Below are 21,493 nucleotides of genomic sequence, written 5' to 3'. Positions count from 1 at the left end.
ACAGATTACTATAATTATTAACTACTATTTCTTTTGCACCTAATCTATTCCACTGAGCCATCACTCTATTTCTCAGCCAGTTCCAAAAAGTTCTGATGACTGATATTTTATAATGATTTTATATCTGTTATGGCTAGGTCACATTCTTTTGCATTTTTTTTAAAAATTTAATTCTCATGATATTCTTGACCTTTTGTTGCTCCATATTTTAGTTACTATATTTTCTAGCTCAATGAAGTAATTTTTTTTGGAACTTTGGTATAGCACTGTACAAGTAATTTAATTTAGGCATAATTCTCATTTTCATTATTTTAGCTTAATTTACCCATAAGCAATTGATATTTGTGCAGTTATATAGATTTGATTTTGTGTAAGATGTTTTATAATTGTATTAATATAGTTTCTGAGTCTAACTTGTCAGGCAGACTCCCTATGTTGTCTATGTTCACTTTAAATAGAATTTCTCCTTCTATTTTTGTTGCTAATAATTGTTGTTAGTAATACACACACACACACACACACACACACACACACACACACACACACATGCTGATGATTTGAATGGATTTGTTATATAAACTGCAACTTTGTTAAAATTGTTAATTATTGGGGCGGCTAGGGGGCACAGTGGTTACAGCACCGGCTGTGGAGTCAGGAGGACCTGAGTTCAAGTTCAGCCTCAGGCACTTAATAATTGGCTAGCTGTGTGGCCTTACACAAGCCAGTTTACTCCAATGCCTTGCAAAAACCAAAAAAAAAAAAAAAAATTGTTATTTCAGGTAGTTTTTTAGGTGATTTTCTAGGGTACTATAAGAGTTTTGTTTCTTTATTAGCTATTCTAATTTCTTTTTTCTCATTGTTAAAACTAAAATTTCCAATATGATATTAAATATAGCAGTGATAAGGGCATCCTTGTTACACGTCTGATCTTATTGGGAATGCTTCTAAGTTAGCCTCATTATATATAATGCTTGTTTATGGTTTAGGTAGATATTGCTTATCATTTTAAGGAATATTCCATTTATCCGTATCTCTAGTGTTGTTTTTTTTTAAGAGGGCTTTTTTTTGGGGGGGGGGGGGCAGGCAATGGAGGTTATGTGATTTTCCCCAAAATCACACAGGTAAGTAAATATTAAGTGTGTGAGGCCAGATTTGAGCTCAGGTCCTTCTGACTCTGGTTGGGGTTCTATCCATGCCACCTAGCTATCCCTCTCTATAGGAATGGGTGCTGTATTTTTTCAAAAGTTTTTTCAGCATCTGTTGAAATAATCAGGGCAGCTAGGTGGTATAGTGGATAAAGCACTGGCCTAGGAGTCAGGAGTACCTGGGTTCAAATCAGGTCTCAGACACTTAATAATTACCTAGCTGTATGGCCTTGGGCAAGCCACTTAACCCCATTTGCCTTGCAAAAATCTAAAAAAAAAAAAAGGAATCATGTGAATTCTGTTGGGTTTGTAATTGATATGGTCAATTATGCTGATAGTTTTACTAATACTGAACCAACCCTAAGTTTCTGGTCTAATCCTACCTGGTCATAGTGTATTATTCTAGTGATAACTTGCTGTAATCGCCTTATTTAAAGTGCTTGCATCGATATTCATTAGGGAAATTGGTCTATAATTTTCTTTCTCTCTTTTGACTGACTCTTCCTGGTTTAGGTATCAATGCCATATTGGTATCATAGAAGAAATCTGGCAGAATTCCTTCTTCAATTATATTTTCAGTATATACAAAATTGGCACTAATTGTTGCACGAATGGTAGAATATACTTGTGAATCCATCTGGTCCTGGAGATTAAAGACTTGTTCAATTTTTTTTTCTAAGATGAGGTTATTTAAGTATTTAATTTCTTTCATCCTGGGGAGTTTATATTTTTGCAAATATTCATCCATTTCATTGAGACTGTCAAATTTATTGGCATACAGTGGAGTAAACTGATTCTGAATTATTATTTTAATTTCCTGCTCTTTGGTGGTGCATTCACTTTTTCATTTTTGATAGTGGTAATTTGGTTCTTTTTATTTTTTTTACTCAAACTAACCAAAGCCTTATCTATTTTATTATTTTTTAATAAAATCAACTTTAAGTTAATTTTTTCCTTTGGTTTTTGCAAGGCACTGGGGCTAAGTGACTTGCCTAAGATCATACAGCTGGGTAATTATTGAGTATCTGAGGCTGCATTTGAACTCAGGTCTTTCTGACTCCAGGGCTAGTGTTCTATTCACTGCGCCACCCCAGCTGCCCCCTAAATTTAAATTTTTATTTCAATAGTTTCTAACTTTAAATTTTATTAATTTCTCCTTTAATTTTCAGAATTTCTAATTTGGCATTTAACTGGGGATTTTTAATTTGTTCCTTCTCTAGCTTTTTTAGTTGCATGCCAAATTCATTAATCTCCTCTTTCTCTAATCTATTCATGTAAGCATTTAGAGATATATTTCCCCTAATGGCTGCTTTAGCTATATTGGACAAGTTTTGGCATATTGTCTCCTTATTGTCTTTGTTTTAAATGAAAGTATTATTATTTCTATGATTTGTTGTTTGGCCCACTCTTTCTTTAAAATTAGATAATTCAGCTTCCAATTAATTTTAGGTCTGTCTCTCCATAGCTCTTTATTGCACATGATTTTTATTGCATCATGATCTGAAAAGGATGCATTTAATATTTCTGACTTTCTGCATTTGATTATGAGATTCTTATGCCCTAACATATGGTTAATTATGGTGTAAGTGCCATGTATCATAGAGATAAATAATATTCAAATAATCCTGAAAACTATGAAGAATAATTTTAATCAAATTATAAAAATAAAGTATTCCCTAGTTTCTTAAGTAAAAAAGTATGTAACATAAAAGTCAGAAATACAGAGAGAGGCATGCTTTATTTCCTATCATTATTCAAACAACAGGTTAAACATTTTGGTAAATTATCAGGGTGAATTATTAAATACCTACGAAGAGAGCCTGAGAAGTAGAGATAGCACACAGGTCATGAATTTGAGTGACTGGGAAAATGGTCATTCCCTTGACATTAATAGAGAAATTAGAAAGAGTGGTATGTTTGAAAGGAAAGATAATGCGTTCAATTTTAGAAGTCTATATGACATTCAATTCCAGATGTCCAAAAAGCACTTATAATAGAGAGATAAGAGAATTTCAGTTCTCAGGTTATACAGAAGCCAAGAGATTATCAAAGAAAAGATTCTCAGTAGTATAAATGCTACAGACATCAAAAAGAGTTGGTTTTCCCCCTTGACAAAACACTTAAGTTTTTATCTTTTACCATAAAGCCACATTTCACCATGTGAGCTACTCATGAATTTCAGTAAGTTCACCTTCACTCAAAGATATTTAATTAATGTTGATTCTTTTTTTCCCTCTTTGGTTTTTTGCAAGGTTTAAGTGATGGTTAACTTTTTGTCATTTATTATCATTATCATTATTATTATCATTAAAAGCTAGCATTTATATAGTACTCTAAGGTATGCAAAGAACTTATAAATATTATCTCATTTGATCTTTAGAGAAACCCTGGGAGGCAGGTGCTATCATTATCTCTCTTTCACAGATGAGGAAGAGCAAACACATTAAATGACTTGCTCAGGACCACCCAACTTTTAAGTATCTGAGGCTGGATTTGAATTCAGGTTCCAGACTCCAGAGTCAGTGTTCTGCTGCCCTATCCAAACCAAAACTTCAACCTTTTTCAACTATTTCTTTCTCAGTGTATAATCAATCAGTATTCAGTTTTTAAAAAATACACAAGTCAGAAATATATGCTGACTTCTTTTACCCCCAAATGAAGAGCCTAGCATACATTTTCCAATATTATTATAATAGGGGAAATTCTCTGGAGTAAAGGGGGGGAGAAAAATAATGAGAAAAATTTTACAAAATACTCTCACATATCAAGTATGACATTTTTCTCTTAAAATTTATTCAGGAAAGGAATACAATAAATATAAACTAGGCATTAGTTTCAGTAAAATTATGAACACTGAACAAAAGAAATTCATCTTCAATATACTCAATTGTATTATATAACAGTTAGAGACCATGGTATTAAATGAGTAGATTGATCAAAGAAAAGTTTTAAAATGAGTAAAACTCTTAACATGTAAAATGCTAGAAATTATCCTTTTGCTGATTCTGAATTCATAAAATGATGTTATTCATGTAAGTGGTGGGATAAAGAGAAAATGTGATAATTCTTTCCATTTAAAATCGCTCCAACTTGATGTGTTTCTGGAGTTAATATACCAGGACATCAAATTCCCAACCATTAGAGAGTCAGGACTAGAGGAATAAAAGAATCACTCAATATACAGGAGACCATATTAAATGTGAAAGCTCAGAAGCACAGCAATTCATCCTTCCAATGAATTAATGATGAATCTAAAGAAGCTCTTATATAAAATGTGTCTGAATTATCTTTAAAAGTTTCATATAAGAATTTGATCAATTTTAAGGAAACAAGAGTAAAGTGTTCAATGTACTACATTGATATAAATGAGAAAGGTTGCCCTTTCTGAAGTACAAAAATATTCTCTATTGTAATCAGAAAATTTTTGCATATTTTATCACACCTACACTTTTGAAAGAGATGACAATTTGTAGACTAAAAAGTCCCATATAATTATAATCTCATGATTATAATTGATGGATAATGGTCCATGTTCAATTCTGGCCAGAAACATTTAGGATTTCACACATATGAGATTATTTCCTTCTCAATTCAAGACATATTAATTGCAATTACTCACATACATAATAAATGTACTATGGAAAATATAATTCAAGTAATTTTTTCCTACCCACCATTTTATTTGTTTTTATTTTTTGGTTTTTGCAAGGCAAATGGGGTTAAGTGTCTTGCCCAAGGCCACACAGCTAGGTAATTATTAAGTGTCTGAGACCGGATTTGAACCCAGCTACTCCTGACTCCAGGGCTGGTGCTTTATCCACTGTGCCACTTAGCCGCCCTTGTTTTTATTTTCTACAGAAATCTTCATATAAAAAATTCTTGCAAGCATCAGAATGATGAGATTCAATTTTTATAATTTATCTAGCTCATTATTCTGTGAATTTGGTCCTGGATGTAAGATATTAATTTCAAATTTTCTTAAAATGCTACATTTTGTTAATTATAAAAATCAATTGAATATCTATTAATTTCAAAAGAGACCAGTTAAGGAAGATAAATGACTCAGTATAAAAACATCAAAACTGTAGAACAAATATTTGAAAAGGAAAAAAGCAAATGTGTGCACACATGCCTATATATAACCATACACAGACACATACACAGGCAATCTGTAGATAAGCAGCGGTAAATTAGTATAACTTTAGTCACATATCATATTTTATGTGTAATGTCTCCTATCATTGTGAAAACATTAAAAGAAAATAGTCAAGGTATTTTCTCAAATAAACTGGACACTTATTGAGGGAGACAGGAAAAATACCCCCCAAAACATAGCATAGGCAACAAAAAAAATTTCAATAGTGTATTAAATGTTTATTATATGAATGGCAAGTATATGTAAAACACTTTACCTCAATATAGCTATTACTTTCATAAACAGATTAATAATAGTAGTCAATGTTTATGCTTCAGAAACCTGTGGACTGAGAATAAAGAAAGACAACACTATCAGTGCTGGTTTGGCCATCAAAATGGATGTTGTTTTATGTATAATCGATTCCATTACTCAGAGTAACTATGCCAACATATTTCTTTTCTCATTTCTTAGTATGGGCCCCTTATTCTCTAAAAGTGATCTCAATTTCTGGTTTCCAAATTACCAGTTCCTTCAAGGTCTATCATTTCTTCTTCAGAATTTGTGTCTATTTTCTACCCTCCAATGTTCCTGCCCAAACATCTCAGAACAAACACACAACTGTGCCCTTCTTTCTCTTTATAAAATATTTTAGAGTTGCTTTTTCCCAGCACAGTCATTTCGCAATAAATAACTATTCAACCACTCAGTGGAATCTTCCTTTGTAACAAAAAGTCCAATGAAGGAAAATGAACAGTCATCCAATCATATGTGATAACAACACAAACCACATGGCAAACTCACAGTTCAGACCTCTCTCATGAAGTCATTATTCATCTTATAGGAGCAGATTCAAAATGAAGGGAGTAGAACTAGGAGAAGATTGTACAAAGTAACAGCAATTTGATAATGATAATCAACTACAAAAGGCTTAGCTACTCTGATCAACACAATGATCCACAATTCCAAAAGTCCCAAGATAAAAAAAGAAAACTACTGCCTTTAGATAGAGAACTGAGTGGAGATAAAAAAAAAATTTTCTACTTTATTTTTCCTTGTTTTTTTTTTTACCCAGAGCAATGTGGTTAATGTGGAAATTATGTTTTGCATGACTTCATATGCAAAGTGGTTATCATATTTCTTTTCTTCTCAATGCATGAAGGAAGGAAAAAATTTGGAACTGAAAGTAAAATAAAATAAAATAAAAAGATTATTCATTGCAATTCAGCTGTATTTTAATGCTGTTTTGATTTATACTGTTGAAGTTCATTATGTACTATGTTATTGGTTCTATTTAATATGCTCTATAATAATTAAAAAAAAGACTTTCCTATGGTTCTTTAAATGTCTTATCTTGGGGCGGCTAGGTGGCGTAGCGGATAAAGCACCGGCCCTGGAGTCAGGAGTACCTGGGTTCAAATCCGGTCTCAGACACTTAATAATTACCTAGCTGTGTGGCCTTGGGCAAGCCACTTAACCCTGTTTGCCTTACAAAAAAAAAAAAAAAAACCTAAAAAAAATGTCTTATCTTTTTATGTTTCTCACCATATAAAAATATTCCATCAGAATTTTTTCAAACATAAAGATAACTCAGCAGTGATCTAATCCAAACCACACCTGAAAATAATCCCTATATATATATATATATATATATATATATATATATGGAGATTATTTTGTTATATGGTAAGATAAAGCATTTCTCTAAGATTATTCATTATACATGGACAGCCATGAGTTCAGGGTATTATTCTGACATTTTGATGCAGTCAAATCTGTGCTTTAGAAAACTCACTTCAACAGTTGAGTGAAGATGAATAGGAATGGAGAGAAAATGAACACTGCTTAATGTTCATTCCCAACTCTGTGTGACCCCATTTGGGGTTTTTATGGCAAAGATACTAGAGTGAGTTATCATTCTCTTCCCAAGTTTATTCACAGAAAGGAAACTGAGGTAAACAGGGTTAAGTGACTTGCCAGAGACACACACCTTATAAGTGACTGAAGCAAAATTTCAACTCCTGACTCCAGATCCACCACTCTATCCATCATTCCACCTATATGGCCACCTTGCTTATAGTAGATACTTGATAAATGTTAAATGAACTGGGTTGAAATCTCAGAGTTGTTCCAGATTATATGCAGTTCCAGAAAAAAAAAATCAGTTAAATAATGTCTATTCTAGTTAAAGAGAGAAAAACTAGGGTTCTATTAAAAAGTCACTAATAAATTAACTAGCTGTGTGGCCTTGGGTAAGCCACTTAACCCTGTTTGCCTTGCAAAAACCTAAAAAAAAAAAAATTTAAAAAAGTCACTAATAGGGGCAGCTAAGGTGGCACAGTGGATAGAGTACTGGCCCTGAAGTCAGGAGGAGGACCTGAGTTAAAATCCAGCCTCAGACAAATGCCTAGCTGTGTGACTTTGGACAAGTTACTTGAAATGAAATGAAAAATAAAAAAAAAAATCACTAATAACCGTTAAAAGTTATAAAAGAATGTGTCAAATTATATGTGGTTGAGGGTTTCTTTAAAACTTGCTCTAATTGAATATGATTTCTATATATAAATTAACATTACTATTTAATCTCTACATTTGATCCCTCTGTTAGAAACACAGAGAGGAAAAGCATGGGTCAAACCCCAGTAGAAAATCTTTTTTACTCTGGCAGCAGTAAATTTAACTGTAACTTTCTTTTGCAACCTGCTTTTGTCAATAGCAGGATTTTCTTAAATTGTGTCATAGATTCCTAGAACAATCTGGTGAAATTTAAGGGTTGCTTTCTTAAGATGATGTTTTTAAATATATAAAAAAATTATAAGATTAAAAAAGAAACTATTTATATTGCTACAAAAAGTTATACATAAATATTTAAAATACACATACAATATGTATGTGACAGAACACTATTGTTCTCTTAGAAAGCAGGAGGGATGGGAATTTAGGGAAGCCTGGAGGGATTTGCATGAACTGATGCTGAGCAAGATGAACAGAACCAGAAGAACACTCACCCTAAAAGCAACATGGGGGTGATGAGCAATCTTAATAGACTTCCTCATTCCATCAGGGCAACAATCAGGCACAATTTTAGATTATCTGCAATGGAGAATGCCATCTGTGTCCATGGAAAGAATTGTGGAGTTTGAACAAAAACTAAAGACTAATACCTTTAATTTTTTTTTTAAGTTTTTGCTAGGCAATGGGGTTAAGTAGCTTACCCAAGGCCACACAGCTACAGTAATTATTAAGTGTCTGAGGCCAGATCTGAACTCAGGTACTCCTGACTCCAGGGGTGGTGATCTATCTATTGCACCACATAGCCACCCCCTAATACCTTTAATATAAAAAAAACAACTTATCTTATTATGTAATTTTGCTATCTCTTGTACGTTATTTTTTTTCCCTTAAGGATATGATTTCTCTCTCATCACATTAACTTAGATCAACGTATACCATCAGAAACACTAAAAATCCTTGATCTAGTGAGTTTCAAAATTGACGTTGTCAATTTATCTAATAGTATGCCTATGCCTTGATCACATTTAGAATACCAAAAGCTAAGGTATTATTTATGTACTGTGCTATTCTTGAAAAGATAGACACATATGTACAAAAATATTCATAGCAGATCTTTTTGTAGTGGCAAAGAAGTGGAAATTGAGGGAGATGTCCATCAATTGGGGAATGGTTAAACAAATTGTGGTATGTGATGTACACCATTGTTCTATAAGAAATTATGAGGGGCGGCTAGGTGGCATAGTGGATAAAGCACCGGCCCTGGAGTCAGGAGTACCTGGGTTTAAATCCGGTCTCAGACACTTATTACCTAGCTGTGTGGCCTTGGGCAAGCCACTTAACCCCATTTGCCTTGCAAAAAGCTAAAAAAAAAATTATGAGATGGGATTTCAGAAAAGTCTGGGAAGTCTTGCATGAATTGATACTGAGTGAAATAAGTCAAACCAGAACATTATACTTACAACAATACAGGGTGATGATGAACTATGATGGACTTGGTCATTTCAGCAGCCCAATAATCAAAGACAATTGTAAAAGACCTGTGAGGGAAAATATCATCCACATCCAGAGAAGGACCTGTGCAGTTTAAATGCAGATTATATCTTCAACTTTCAAAAGTTGTCTTATATATTATGTCTTTTTTTTCTCTCTCTAATGTTTTCTTTCTTCCATTTGGATTTGAGTCTTTTCTTATAACATGATCAATATGGATCTTTATTTAGCATGGTTATAAATGTAAAGGTTATATCAGATTGCTATCTGGTGGGAGAGGAGAGAAGGAAGAGACAAGTATGTAAAACCAAAAACTTGCAAAAAAATAATCAGTCAAAACTACCATTGCATTTAGTTGGAAAAACACTAAATAGTTTTTTTTTTTTAAAGTAGAGGGACAAAGGAAAATTCTGGAATTTTGCTTCATGAGATGCCATGATGGCCAAGAATTCATCATCAAGTAGGTGAAATACAGGTGATAAGTATTATATCAGTTACTTTCTATTTTTTATTTTTCTTTTCTTTTTTTTTTTGCAAGGCAATGGGGTCAAGCAGCTTGCCCACAGCTAGGTAATTATTAAAAGTCTGAGGTTGGATTTGAACTCAGGTCCTCCTGATTCCAGGGCTGTTGCTCTATCCACTGTGCCACCTAGCCACCCCCTATTGTATTAGTTACAACTATCCTCAAAGGTCTTTAATCATGGTAGAACCTAGGAAAGTATATGCTCCTCTGACAGGCACTTCAAAAACACAGGAAAATCTTCACACCATAATGAAGCATCACAGTAGTCTTTTGTAGATTTCTGCAAGTACATATATACACATACTTCTATAAATTAATTGTAGCTCTACTTGTAACAGCAATAAATTACAAAAAAAATGTATCCAGTAATTGGGGAATAGTTGAAGAAATTATGGTATATAAATATAATAGAATACTATCAAATCATAAGGAGCAGGAATAGGAACAATTCAGAAGATGATAAAACTTGCATAAAAAGATATAAGGAAGATAAAAAAATCTGAAAAAATGAACAAATTCTAAATACAATGACTAACAATTTAAAGGAAGACAGCACTAAAAGAGAACAAAATTTAAGTCATGTACAAAGTCAGTCATTTAAATCATTTTTCAAAAGTACATTACTAATAACATATAAAATTCAATTTTATAGAATAAAGCATTTCTTGAATTAGAAGCATCTGAAACCATTTATTTTTACTGTACCATGATGTAAATGACTAAGATTTTTTCCTAAAGTCTTGGAAGCCAGAGAAAATTTTAACTCAATTTACAATGGAAATGCTGAAAAGTTCAACAACAGGGGAACAAATCCTCAAGCATGAAGAACAAAATTTTGAAATATTTTTCAACAAAAATATAAATTAAATAATTATGTTTATGATATACTTAATAAAATACAACTGTTCTGTTGAAAGCATTGTTCCATATTTTCAACATTTATTTTTTAAGATCAAATCTTCTTAAAAATCTTATTTGGAGGTGGCTAGGTGGCGTAGTAGATAAAGCACTGGCCTTGGAGTCAGGAGTACCTGGTTTCAAATATGGTCTCAGACACTTAATAATTACCTAGCTGTGTGGCCTTGGGCAAGCCACTTAACCCCATCTGCCTTGCAAAAAAAAAATAAAACCCTAAAAAAAAAAAGTCTTATTCACAGAATAATCTACTTCATTTCTATTAAATACTAAAAATTGTTAAAATACTGGGACCTAATCTTTCTTCTCTGGTTCTGTATTATCTGAGGTATTTTACTTTATATTTTTCTTTTAGCTAAATAAAAATAAAATCTTACAAGAATCTAAAACATAACCATTCTTTTAAAGAAACAATTAAATCTCATGTAACTTAACAATTTTTCTAAGTTGGCATATAATTAAAGTATTAGTGGACTGAGAGCAAAAATAAAAATTATGAAGCTATGAAAGGTTATATATTTGTATGAACTATAAATATGTTGAGTTCATAGAAGCGATAAAAGCAATCTTTCTAGAAATCATGCTATCAATTATAAGCATTTCAGAAAAATCCAACATTAATGGTTCATAAAGGCACAACTCAAACTCTAAGACCTTCACAAATTTCCAAAGGATTCCAAGTATGAATCCAGGAACAAAGAATTTAAGTTATAAGAATCTAATCAGGACTGGGACATAGAACAACTCATGAAGATCCATTTACTAAGAATGGAGGGGGTTATGATCATCATCTGGGGATAGAGAAGCCACACTGACAAAAGCAGAGATCACATCAAGTATAAGTAATTACTATAGTTTTCCCCTGTATAAAATGCTGAATGGAAATGGCTGAATAGTACTTGTTTTGGCAGCACATATACTAAAATTGGAATGATACAGAGAATATTAGCATGGCCCCTGCGCAAGGATGACATGCAAATTTGTGGAGGAAATAGCTGAACAATTACTTGAATATAATGAAATATTATTGTGTTAAAAAATAACAAGCAGGCAGATTTTAGAAAAACATGGAACGATATATGTGAACTCATCCTGAGTGATCAGAATCAGAACATTGTACACAGTAACAATATTGTGTGATCATTGCTCTTCTCAACAATAAAATGAGTGAAGACAATTTCAAAAGCCTCATGAAAGAAAATGCTATCCACATGCAGAGAAAGAAGTGATGAAGTCTAAATACAGGGTCAAAGTATAAAATTTTCACATTTTGTTTTTTCTTGGTTTTTTCCTTTTGTACTGTTTCTTCTTTCACAATATGACTAAGGTGGACATATGTTTTACATGATTGTACAGGTATAACCTATATCAGGTTGCTTGCCAACATGGGTAATGGTGAGGTGAGGGAAGGAGAAAAAAGTGGAATTCAAAATATTACAAAAAAATTGCTGCCGAAAACTGTCTAAATATGTAATTGGAAAAAAAATGAAATATTATTTATCTAAAAAATAATTATGTGTGTTCCACAAAGTTGAAAGTATCACAATTTAAGTGAATCTATTTTCCCCATGTACTCTATTACAAATTTTTACACACACACACACACACACACACACACACCAGACCTGTGATTTTATTACAATAGAAAATTCTCAAGTAAGAACACTCTACCAATGTAGATTGATAGCTTCACTGCAATCTTAAAGCATTGACTAGTCCACAGTTTTAGGATATTTGACACTAAACTAACATGTCAGAGGAAAGCCTTGAATTCAGATCTTAAACACTGGGGTCCAACGAACAGAAGCAACATAGTTATAACATAAAGAACATTGGATCAGGGAGATAAATTCATTCCTAGTAAAAGCAGTTAGTGAGCTGTACTTAAGAGTCATGAATACCTAAGAACAAAATCTTGACTCAGACACTTACTACCTCTGTAACTGAGGAAATCCCGTTAACTTTTCTGTCTCCAAGGTCAATTTGGGCTCTAAATCTATGACAATATTATCCTCTAAGTCAGAAAAACTGAGTTAAAATCACACCTCTGGTACCATTGGTGATCTTAAGAAATCATAAAATACCTGTTAAGAACCCATTATACAATAGGCAGGGAGCTAGATGCTAAGATACACACAGGATCTTAGAAGATATCACACATAAAATTCCCTTTAAAAACTCCTTTGGTTGCATCCTATAAATTTTGGTATGATGACTCACTGTTTTCATTTCCTGGATGAAATGTTTGACTATTTTTATGATTTGTATTTTGAGCAAAGGGAGCAAAACCAAGAGAACATTGTACACATTAACAACATCGTCAGTTGATCAATCTTGATGGATGCTGCTCCTCTCAGAAGTTCAGAGAACTAGTACAACTTTGGAAGATCTGTTATGGACAATGCTATACATATCCAGAGGAAGAAAAACAATACAAAATAAAACCCTTACAGAATCTGAATGAATACCACATTCACTTTTTAAAAATTTCTCTTATGTTTCCCTTTCCTATCTAGTGTTTTTCTTTCTTTTCCCTTAGTCTTAAATCCTCATTAAGAAAATGCCTAATCTGCAACATGTTAAACACAAATGTATATGTACAACATTTGCCGCTGAAGAGAAGAGAATGGGAAGAATGGAAGGAAATTATGTAACATATAAATAGCATATACATGCGGATGAATGTTGAAAAAATGTCATAACATGTAATTGGAAAAATAAAATATCAATTAAAAAAAGTATCACATAACCTCTCTGATTCTTAAGTTTCTCCTCTTGTAAAACAGAGCATAGACTACATAGCCAGGGAAGTCTCTTCCAGCTCTACTTTTATGTATGTATATAGAATATTTATAAGGAACTTACAAACTTCATTATATTTAAATGAAATCAATAAAACTATCTATTAGGGTGAAAGGCACCAAGGATACAAAACTGCCTATCATCAAGGAGTTGACAGTAATGAACAGCAGAGCTAATAACAAAAAGATAGAATAGGTTAAGTGACTTGAGAGTTCCAAAGGAAATGTCTAAGAAATCTAAGGAAAGAAAAATGACTTTTAATTGGAGAAAAGTGATGTCTGGGAAAACTTAATAGAGTGAAAACATTTGAAAGGTGTTGATAAAGAAAAGCTCAGGGAAAGCACAGTTCAAGAGTGAGATTCAATGGGATAAGGACAGAAAGAGGAATAAGAGAAAAGAAATATAATTAGAGGAAGTAAGAATAAGGGAACATGAATAGTCTAATGTCAGTGAAATGGAGAGTGAATGAGAGGAGTATGAATGTGGAAGGATAGATTTGTGATGTAGAGAAGGAAAGAAGAAATGGCTCACTAAAAATCATCTCCAGTCTCTCAGCAAAGTATAAATCAGAGGCCTCAACAAATGGGGAGAAAGAAAGGAGTGGAATGGGAAGAAGCTTGAGGAAAGAAGAGGTTTGGAACAATTTTTGTTACATAGAGAGTGATTCAAACACTGGATTGGATAGAAAACTTAGAAGCAAGAAAAGTTAAGGTTATTAAAATAATCTAAAAGAGATGGTAAAGGTAGAAATTCCTGTTTCATTACTTTCTTCAACTGTAAAGACAAAACAACAAATCAGATATCACTATTCCCATTTCCCATGGAAAATATTTAATGAATTGAATTTAATGATAAAATAGTGACATTATTTTAAGAAAATGATAATCATTTAAGAAATGGCATCATTTAAGAAAATGATAATAATTAAAATTAAATTAAAAATTAAAATGCATATATTAGTTGTTGAAGCTTAAAACTGAACTAAGACTTTTGGGATGCCATGCATTACACATTGTGAAATTGACATAAAGGACAATAGTGCCCTCAACAGAAAAAAAAAAAAGATATAAAAGAAAGGTTCTGGGAGAAAGTCAGTTAAGTTATATTTTGAATATGATGGATTTGAGATTTTTAAGGGACATCCAATTACATGTCCAACTGGCAGCTGGTAATATGGGGAGAGGAATTGAGGCTGGATAAACAGGTTGGAAATATGGACATTGTTGCATACAACCAATAGCTGAAACCATGGGAGCTGAGAAGAGGGCCCAACAGAGAACCTGATATACATATACACAGTCAAGAAGGGTGATCCAGAAAAGGAGATAAGAAGCAGTCAGATAAGTAGCAATAGCAGGAGAAAAGTAACATCATAAAAACTTAAGGTGGAAGGACTAGAAGAAGGTGGTCTACAACATCAAATGCTGCTCGTAGAAGGAAAAGAACTGAGAAAAGGTCATTAAATCTTACAATAAATAGACAATTAGTGAGCTTAAGAAATGTCACTTGATTGATGAGATGTGAAAGATTGAGAAATGAGAGGTAAAAAAACAGATGCCAGGTGAATAAAAGTAAACAGCTTTTTGTTGTTATGACTAGGAGAAAATCCACAGGATGGCAGATTTAGAGGACAGTATTCTTTCACGCTACTTGAGGGAATCTGATTACTCTTAGAGATTTAAAAAAAAAGTAATGAGATGATGATGATGATGGTATTTATATAGTGATTTAAGTCTGCAAAGCACTTTACATGTTATTTCATTCTATCCATGCAAACCACCCTGTGAGGAAGTGATATGACTAGTCATTTCACAGATGAGGAAACTGAAGCTGGGAAATGCTAAATGATTTACCCTAGGTCAGGCAGAATTTGGACTCAACATTGTCCACTGTAGCATCTACCTGAGAAGTGGAGGGACCAATCTTTCCAAAACAAAGGTGCCTGCTATCATTACTTAGAACAAGTAGATGAATAGAGAAGAGAAACATTTCAGTCCATGTTGAATTCTGGCTCCAAGCTTACCCCATCAACTTCCACCATTCACAATACTATACTAAGAGAAGGTTTAAGCTGTTTGGGGAAGATAAGGGGGGAAAAAAAGTCCCCGGGATGAAAAAGCATAGCCAATCATTCATTGAGAAGATGTGGTCCTTTAACTGGGTTTGAAGAGCTGGATCCTTCCCCATTCTTGCCCTGGCTTGAGTGGCCTCACCTCACAACTTCCTCTCTCTGGCCATATCCTACTTAAAAGTGGTGAAGAAAACTTAGCTCTGGGGAAGAATTTTCAATTACCTGGGATAACCTAACTTTTCCAAGATTGTGAGATACCAGAAAGACCCCCTCCTTCATTTTTCTCAATACAACTTCAACTTCATCTTCCTTCACAGACCTTACAATCCAGGTCTTAAACTATAGAAATTTTAAAAATACCGGAGGACAAAGCATGATAGGAAAGAAATGTTCCTCAATTTAAGAGAGACAGATATTTCCAGAAAGGAACAGATTACTAACAGAGGGCAAAGACACAGACTATCTCCCTTCTTCTATTCCCCAGTCATCTCTGAAGGCTCCCCCCATACAATACAGTCAAGGTTAGAGATGGCTTGGCCCTTCATAGATGAATTCTGGCTCTATAGCTGGCTCCTCTCACATTTATTGACTATGAAGGGGACCTATTCCCTGGGTGACATGTCTAGCTCCCAAGATTATAACCTGCCCTTCTTCCTCAGCCCTAAGGAGAACCAAAATTTAGAATTTCCATTCCAAGAATCCCAGTAGCAACCTGGTTTCAACTGTGCTCTCACCTTCCAGGCTTAGACAGGTATCACAGATTCACACAGAACCCAAGTGACATCTGAGTTGCAATTCTCCACCCTAGGGAAAAGTTTCCCAGTCTTAATTCCTAGCCTGATAAAATCAAGTTGGCTCAACCTAGGAAAACAATCTGCCTGATTCCAGATAGAGAATCTGACAACATGGGACAATAAAATCAGACTTTTGTGGCTACAATTAAAGCGATACAGCTAAAATTTTATACCATTATGTATGTTAAGCAAAATTTCTGCTCAAAAATGGCAAAGGAATTGGATTCAGAAGGAAAAGGTTTAAATCCCAGCTCTGCTATATATTAGTTGTACAGTCTTAGGCAAGCCACTTGATTTCTCTAAGGTCTGAACTTTCCATCCATAAAATGAGGAGGTTGGACAAGAGGACTTCTTAAGTTCCTTCCAATGGTCCTATGAGCCTGGCTTTCAAGGCATGAGGTTGAGTTCATTTTTAAATACAAAAAGATGGAAGGGAAATTTCCACTGCAAAAATTAATTGCCATCTTGTTAAACATTAGAGAGAGGACAGGATGTTTTCAGATGAAGTAGTACACATAATTTCAGGAAGGAAGAGAGCACTAATGATGCGGTTATGAAATAGAACAGCAAATATACACAAGACAAGGAGACAAGATATTTCACTGGACTTGCATCAAGCTAGCATTATTCAAATCCATTAGGAAATGTGGTGCAAAGTTGTTGAAATATGAGCAATCATGATGTGCTTATTAAAAAATTAGTTTATTTAAACAACTTTCTGAACAACTCTTAAGACTACATGCAGTGAAAACTTGCTATTCAGATCTCATTCATCTATTGCTCCAATTTACCTATATCTTTTTTTTTCTGAAAACAAGAGCAAGGGGAAAAGGTCAAGAAGAAAAGAGAGGCATCTGAGAGAGAAAAAGCAGCTTGTTCTCCATTTTCACTTCAACCTGTATCTATCCCCATTCCCTGCCCACTCACTGCTTCCAATTGCAATATTCCACTACAGATTCTGACCCTACTCTAGGCAAGGATAGGTAATTGTTTTCAGACTGGTCCAGAGTTATACTACCCAACTCAAAGTCTCAACCTATTCCAGCTCAATTGCTCCAGCCCTAGACTGCTATTAAATCTAAGCAGCTTTAACCAAGACTAAAAGCATCGACCCAGTTAAGTTCGTGGCTACAAAGAGCCAAGAATATAAATGAGATAAGAGAAGGAAGGAGAGGGGAAGGAATAAGGAGTTATGAGCAAAACGCATGCTCATAAGAAGGAGTAATACAGGGAATGTTCTAAACTAGCTGCATTTTGAAATGCTTGGATAACTTTAGTACATGATGTCTTCAAAGAAATTTTCTACTATTTAAATTCTTAAAGGCAATACTATAAATACTAAAAATACCAAACATTAAAAAATAAGCTCTCTCATGAAAGCTAACATCTGCAAAATTATTAAGGATTACTAACACAGGCAAACAATGTTAAAAGAAAAAAACCCAACACAGGAAGCATTATGAGTAATTTTTTTTAAATCAAGCACATTAAAATAATAGACTATAGAAAAAACAGTACATTTCAAATGTAAGAAAACAAGTGATTCAACTTATGAAATTTTTAACTGCAGAATTAGCTCAATTAGGCATGGATAAGAAAACAGTCAAATGAACTAAAAACAGCGATGCTAATTGGCAAGACATCCCACTGGCTGAAATTATGCTGAATTATACAGAGGCCAATGTTAGATCAGAACTTATTTTAACATCTTTTTTAAATGATCTGGAAAAGGGAATAAATATCAACTTAATTTTATAGATTATGCTGAAACCAGAAATTGAATATATTGGCCTGAAAGCTAAAAATAAGAAAGCAGAGGACAACTGAAATACAGGATTGTTTGGAAATTATTCAAAATACAAACTATGAAAAGAAAAGAATGAGAAAAAAATCAATTAACAGGAAAGAACAGCAAAAATTAGTGGGCACAATTGCAAATTAAGAACAGAAGTTTAAACTCTGTCCTTGCCTATCTCAATCTAAAATGGCCTCTCTTTCCATTGATCAGTTCCTGACAGCATTCATTTCTATAGTGTAAAAATTCATTGCTTTGTACACACATAGTAGATACTTAAATGTTTATTGAACTGAACATGCTGAATTGAAATATACAAGAAAATAGAGCTAGGAAGAACAGAAAGACCAGGCTAAGTATTCAAAGAAGAATTGGATGTTACAAGCAATACAATTTTTATTTTACTCATTTTTAAATACTTATTTTAGCATTCCTTTTTATATTTTATTTGTTTTGAATTTCACAATTTTTCACCTAATCTTGATTCCCTCCCCCACCCCAGCCCCACAGAAGGTAGTCTGTTAGTCTTTACATTCTTTCCATGGTATACACTGATCTAAGTTGAATGTGATGAGAGAGAAATCATAACCTAAAGGGAAAAAAAATAAATTATAAGAGATAGCAAAATTATCTAATAAGATAATGGGTTTTTTTTTAAAGTAAAGATAATAGTCTTTGGTCTTTGTTCAAACTCCATAATTCTTTCTCTGGATACAGATGATATTCTTCATCAGAGATACCTCAAAATTGTGCATAATTGTTGTACTGATGGAATGAGCAAGTCCATTAAGGTTGATCATCACCCCCCATCTTGCTGTTAAGGGTATACAACGTTCTTCTGGTTCTGCTCATCTCACTCAGCATCAATTCATTTAGCATTCCTTTTTAAAAACAATTTTGAGTTCCAAATTCTTGTCCTCCCTTCAGTCATGCCCCCACCAATTGAAAAGGTCAGTAATAGGAAATCAATTATACATATGAAGTCATTCAAAACATATTTTCATATTAGCCACGTTTTAAAATAAAAACAGTAAAAAGTAGGGAAAAAAGAAAGTTTAAAAAGTTTGCTTAAATCTGGATCAAGAATTCATCAATTCGTCCTCTTAAGTGGATAGTATTTTTCATCATGGGTCTTTGGAACTGTCTTGGATCACTATTAGTGATCAGAGGAATTAAGTCTTTCACAGCTAATCATGTAAAATATTGCTGTGCACCATATTTTCCTGGTTCTGCTCACATCACTTTACATCAATTAATGTAAGTCTTACATTTCTGAAACCTATCCCCATGATTTCTTATAGCAAATAGTATTTCATCAGAGTCACATATCACAGCTTGTTCAGCTATTCCCCATTAATTCCATAATTAATGGGCATGCTCTTAATTTCCAATTATTTTCCAGCACAAAAAAGTTGCTATAAATATTTTTGTATAAACAGGTGCTTTTCCTCTTTCTTTGATTTCTTTGGGATACATAACTAGCAGTGATATTGCTGAGTCAAAGGGTATATACATTGTGTCATATGCCCTTGGGCATAGTTTCAAATTGATGTTCAGAACAGTTGCACTGGTTCAAAACTCCACTAACAACAGGTCATTAGATTAGAATACTATATTCCCTCCACTATTTATCATTTTCCTTTACTGTCATAGTAGCCAATGTGACAGGTATAGAATGGTACTTTAGAGCACAGAGTAATGAAGTCTAGAAAGACACAGAAAAACTGAGGTGGAGGGAGGGGGGATCACAGACTATAGTAGTACTCCAAAAAAAGGAGACTGAGAGGACAAGAATAATTTCCCATTCTTATGGTTACTATTTTATCTTTTAAAGTTTGTAAGAGAATAAGTTAATTAAAATACATATAAGGAATAAGGATATATCTGTAAACGATGTTTCAGTCTTCCTTATTCAAAGTCATACAATTGATGGCTAGTTATAGAGAGTAAGAGATCTCTCTATTTGCTGATTTTTTAAAAAACTGACTGAATATAGCAAAATTTGGCCTAAAATTTCTCCTCCAACAAAGCATACCATGCTCCACCCTATTACTGCTTCATAAGGCACAATCTGAGAGAAAACTATGTTGAATAATCTTCTACCAAATCAGAATAGTCATAAACCTGGGTGATTATGTCTGTGTCATGGAAGGTGTCCTTCATTAAGTCTAAATGGATTAAAGATTACCTATCAGTTTTTAGGATGCTACTGCAATGACTCCATCAGGAAGAATAGTATATACATTGTTCAATTAAATTCACTCAAAGGAAACTGTTCTAACAACTTATACAAGGAAAGGATGAAGAAATACTTATAGGCCAGAATATAACATACAGGCAGTCCACTGAATTAATCCATCAGTATATCTAGATTAGACAAGCATTGAAGAACAGTGAACTTGGTCTAGAAGCAATAGGAAGAAGAGAACAGAGTAAACTGCATTCACAAAATGATGCAATATTTTCAACAATTCTAAGTTGCTTTTTGATACAACCATTCATCCTTTAAACAAAAGTTATAAATCATGGAATACCACTTTCTGTGAAGTTCAAAATCCAGGGTGATGCAAAGCACACAGGAGAAGTCTAATAAACATAAGCAGCTTACAATAAATTATCAATGATGATTTGCAAGTATGAAGGAGCCATAAGAGATATCATCAAAGAAATTTATGATTAAAAGAGAGGGAGAAGAGACAAAGACTGGTAAAGACAGAAAAAAACAGAGACAGTAAAAAATAATAGACAACTCAAGTGATACACTGCTCTCCAGATAAAGACCTCCAGATCTTTAAGCAGATACACTTTAAGCAGAATCCATTGAGAGGGCACAGACAAGAAACCACAGTTTAAAATAGTATAGAGTTGGGCCAAGATGGTGGAGAGAAGACAGGCACAGTTCTAAAGTCTCCTGATCTCTTCCCCATCTATCACATGAAACAAACCTCTTAAAAGAAATCCGACCCACAAAACCCAGAAAGAAAAGCCAGGAGAAAGAACATCTACCTCAGGATTTGTCTCCTGCAGAAGCTTTGGCTGAATTCAGGAGGTTGAGTCTGGGCTCAAAAGGAAAATCAGCCCCAGATCAGTCAGATTAACAGCTGAATTGGAACCAGGAGTCGGAGGGCCGAAGAGCCGGACCTGTTGGATCAGGGGTGGGGCTAGATGACAGGGGCTTGGGTCCACAGGAAAGCAGAGGCGCTGGTGTTGCTGCTGTCCCCCTGGAGCTTGGGGAGCAGGCTGGGGAGAGAGTCCTGGTGCAGGAGAGCCATCCCTGGGCTCCTCAGGTCTGAGAAACTCTGAGCCCA

General features: G+C 33.8%; 1 protein-coding gene and 1 pseudogene across 3 annotated transcripts in view; one reads left to right on the top strand and one right to left on the bottom strand.

Moving 5' to 3' along the window:
• The window catches only part of DYM (dymeclin), a 619,494-nt gene that overhangs the window by 403,831 nt on the left and 194,170 nt on the right, over positions 1-21,493 (bottom strand). The gene's annotated exons all lie outside the window — the stretch shown is intronic.
• LOC141503664 (U6 spliceosomal RNA) lies at positions 11,619-11,732 on the top strand (annotated as a pseudogene).

Source organism: Macrotis lagotis, chromosome X, assembly GCF_037893015.1.
Source record: "Macrotis lagotis isolate mMagLag1 chromosome X, bilby.v1.9.chrom.fasta, whole genome shotgun sequence".
Lineage (NCBI taxonomy): Eukaryota > Metazoa > Chordata > Mammalia > Peramelemorphia > Peramelidae > Macrotis > Macrotis lagotis.
The sequence above is the reverse complement of the archived record's forward strand: the minus strand, read 5'-3'. Positions and strand labels throughout refer to the sequence as shown.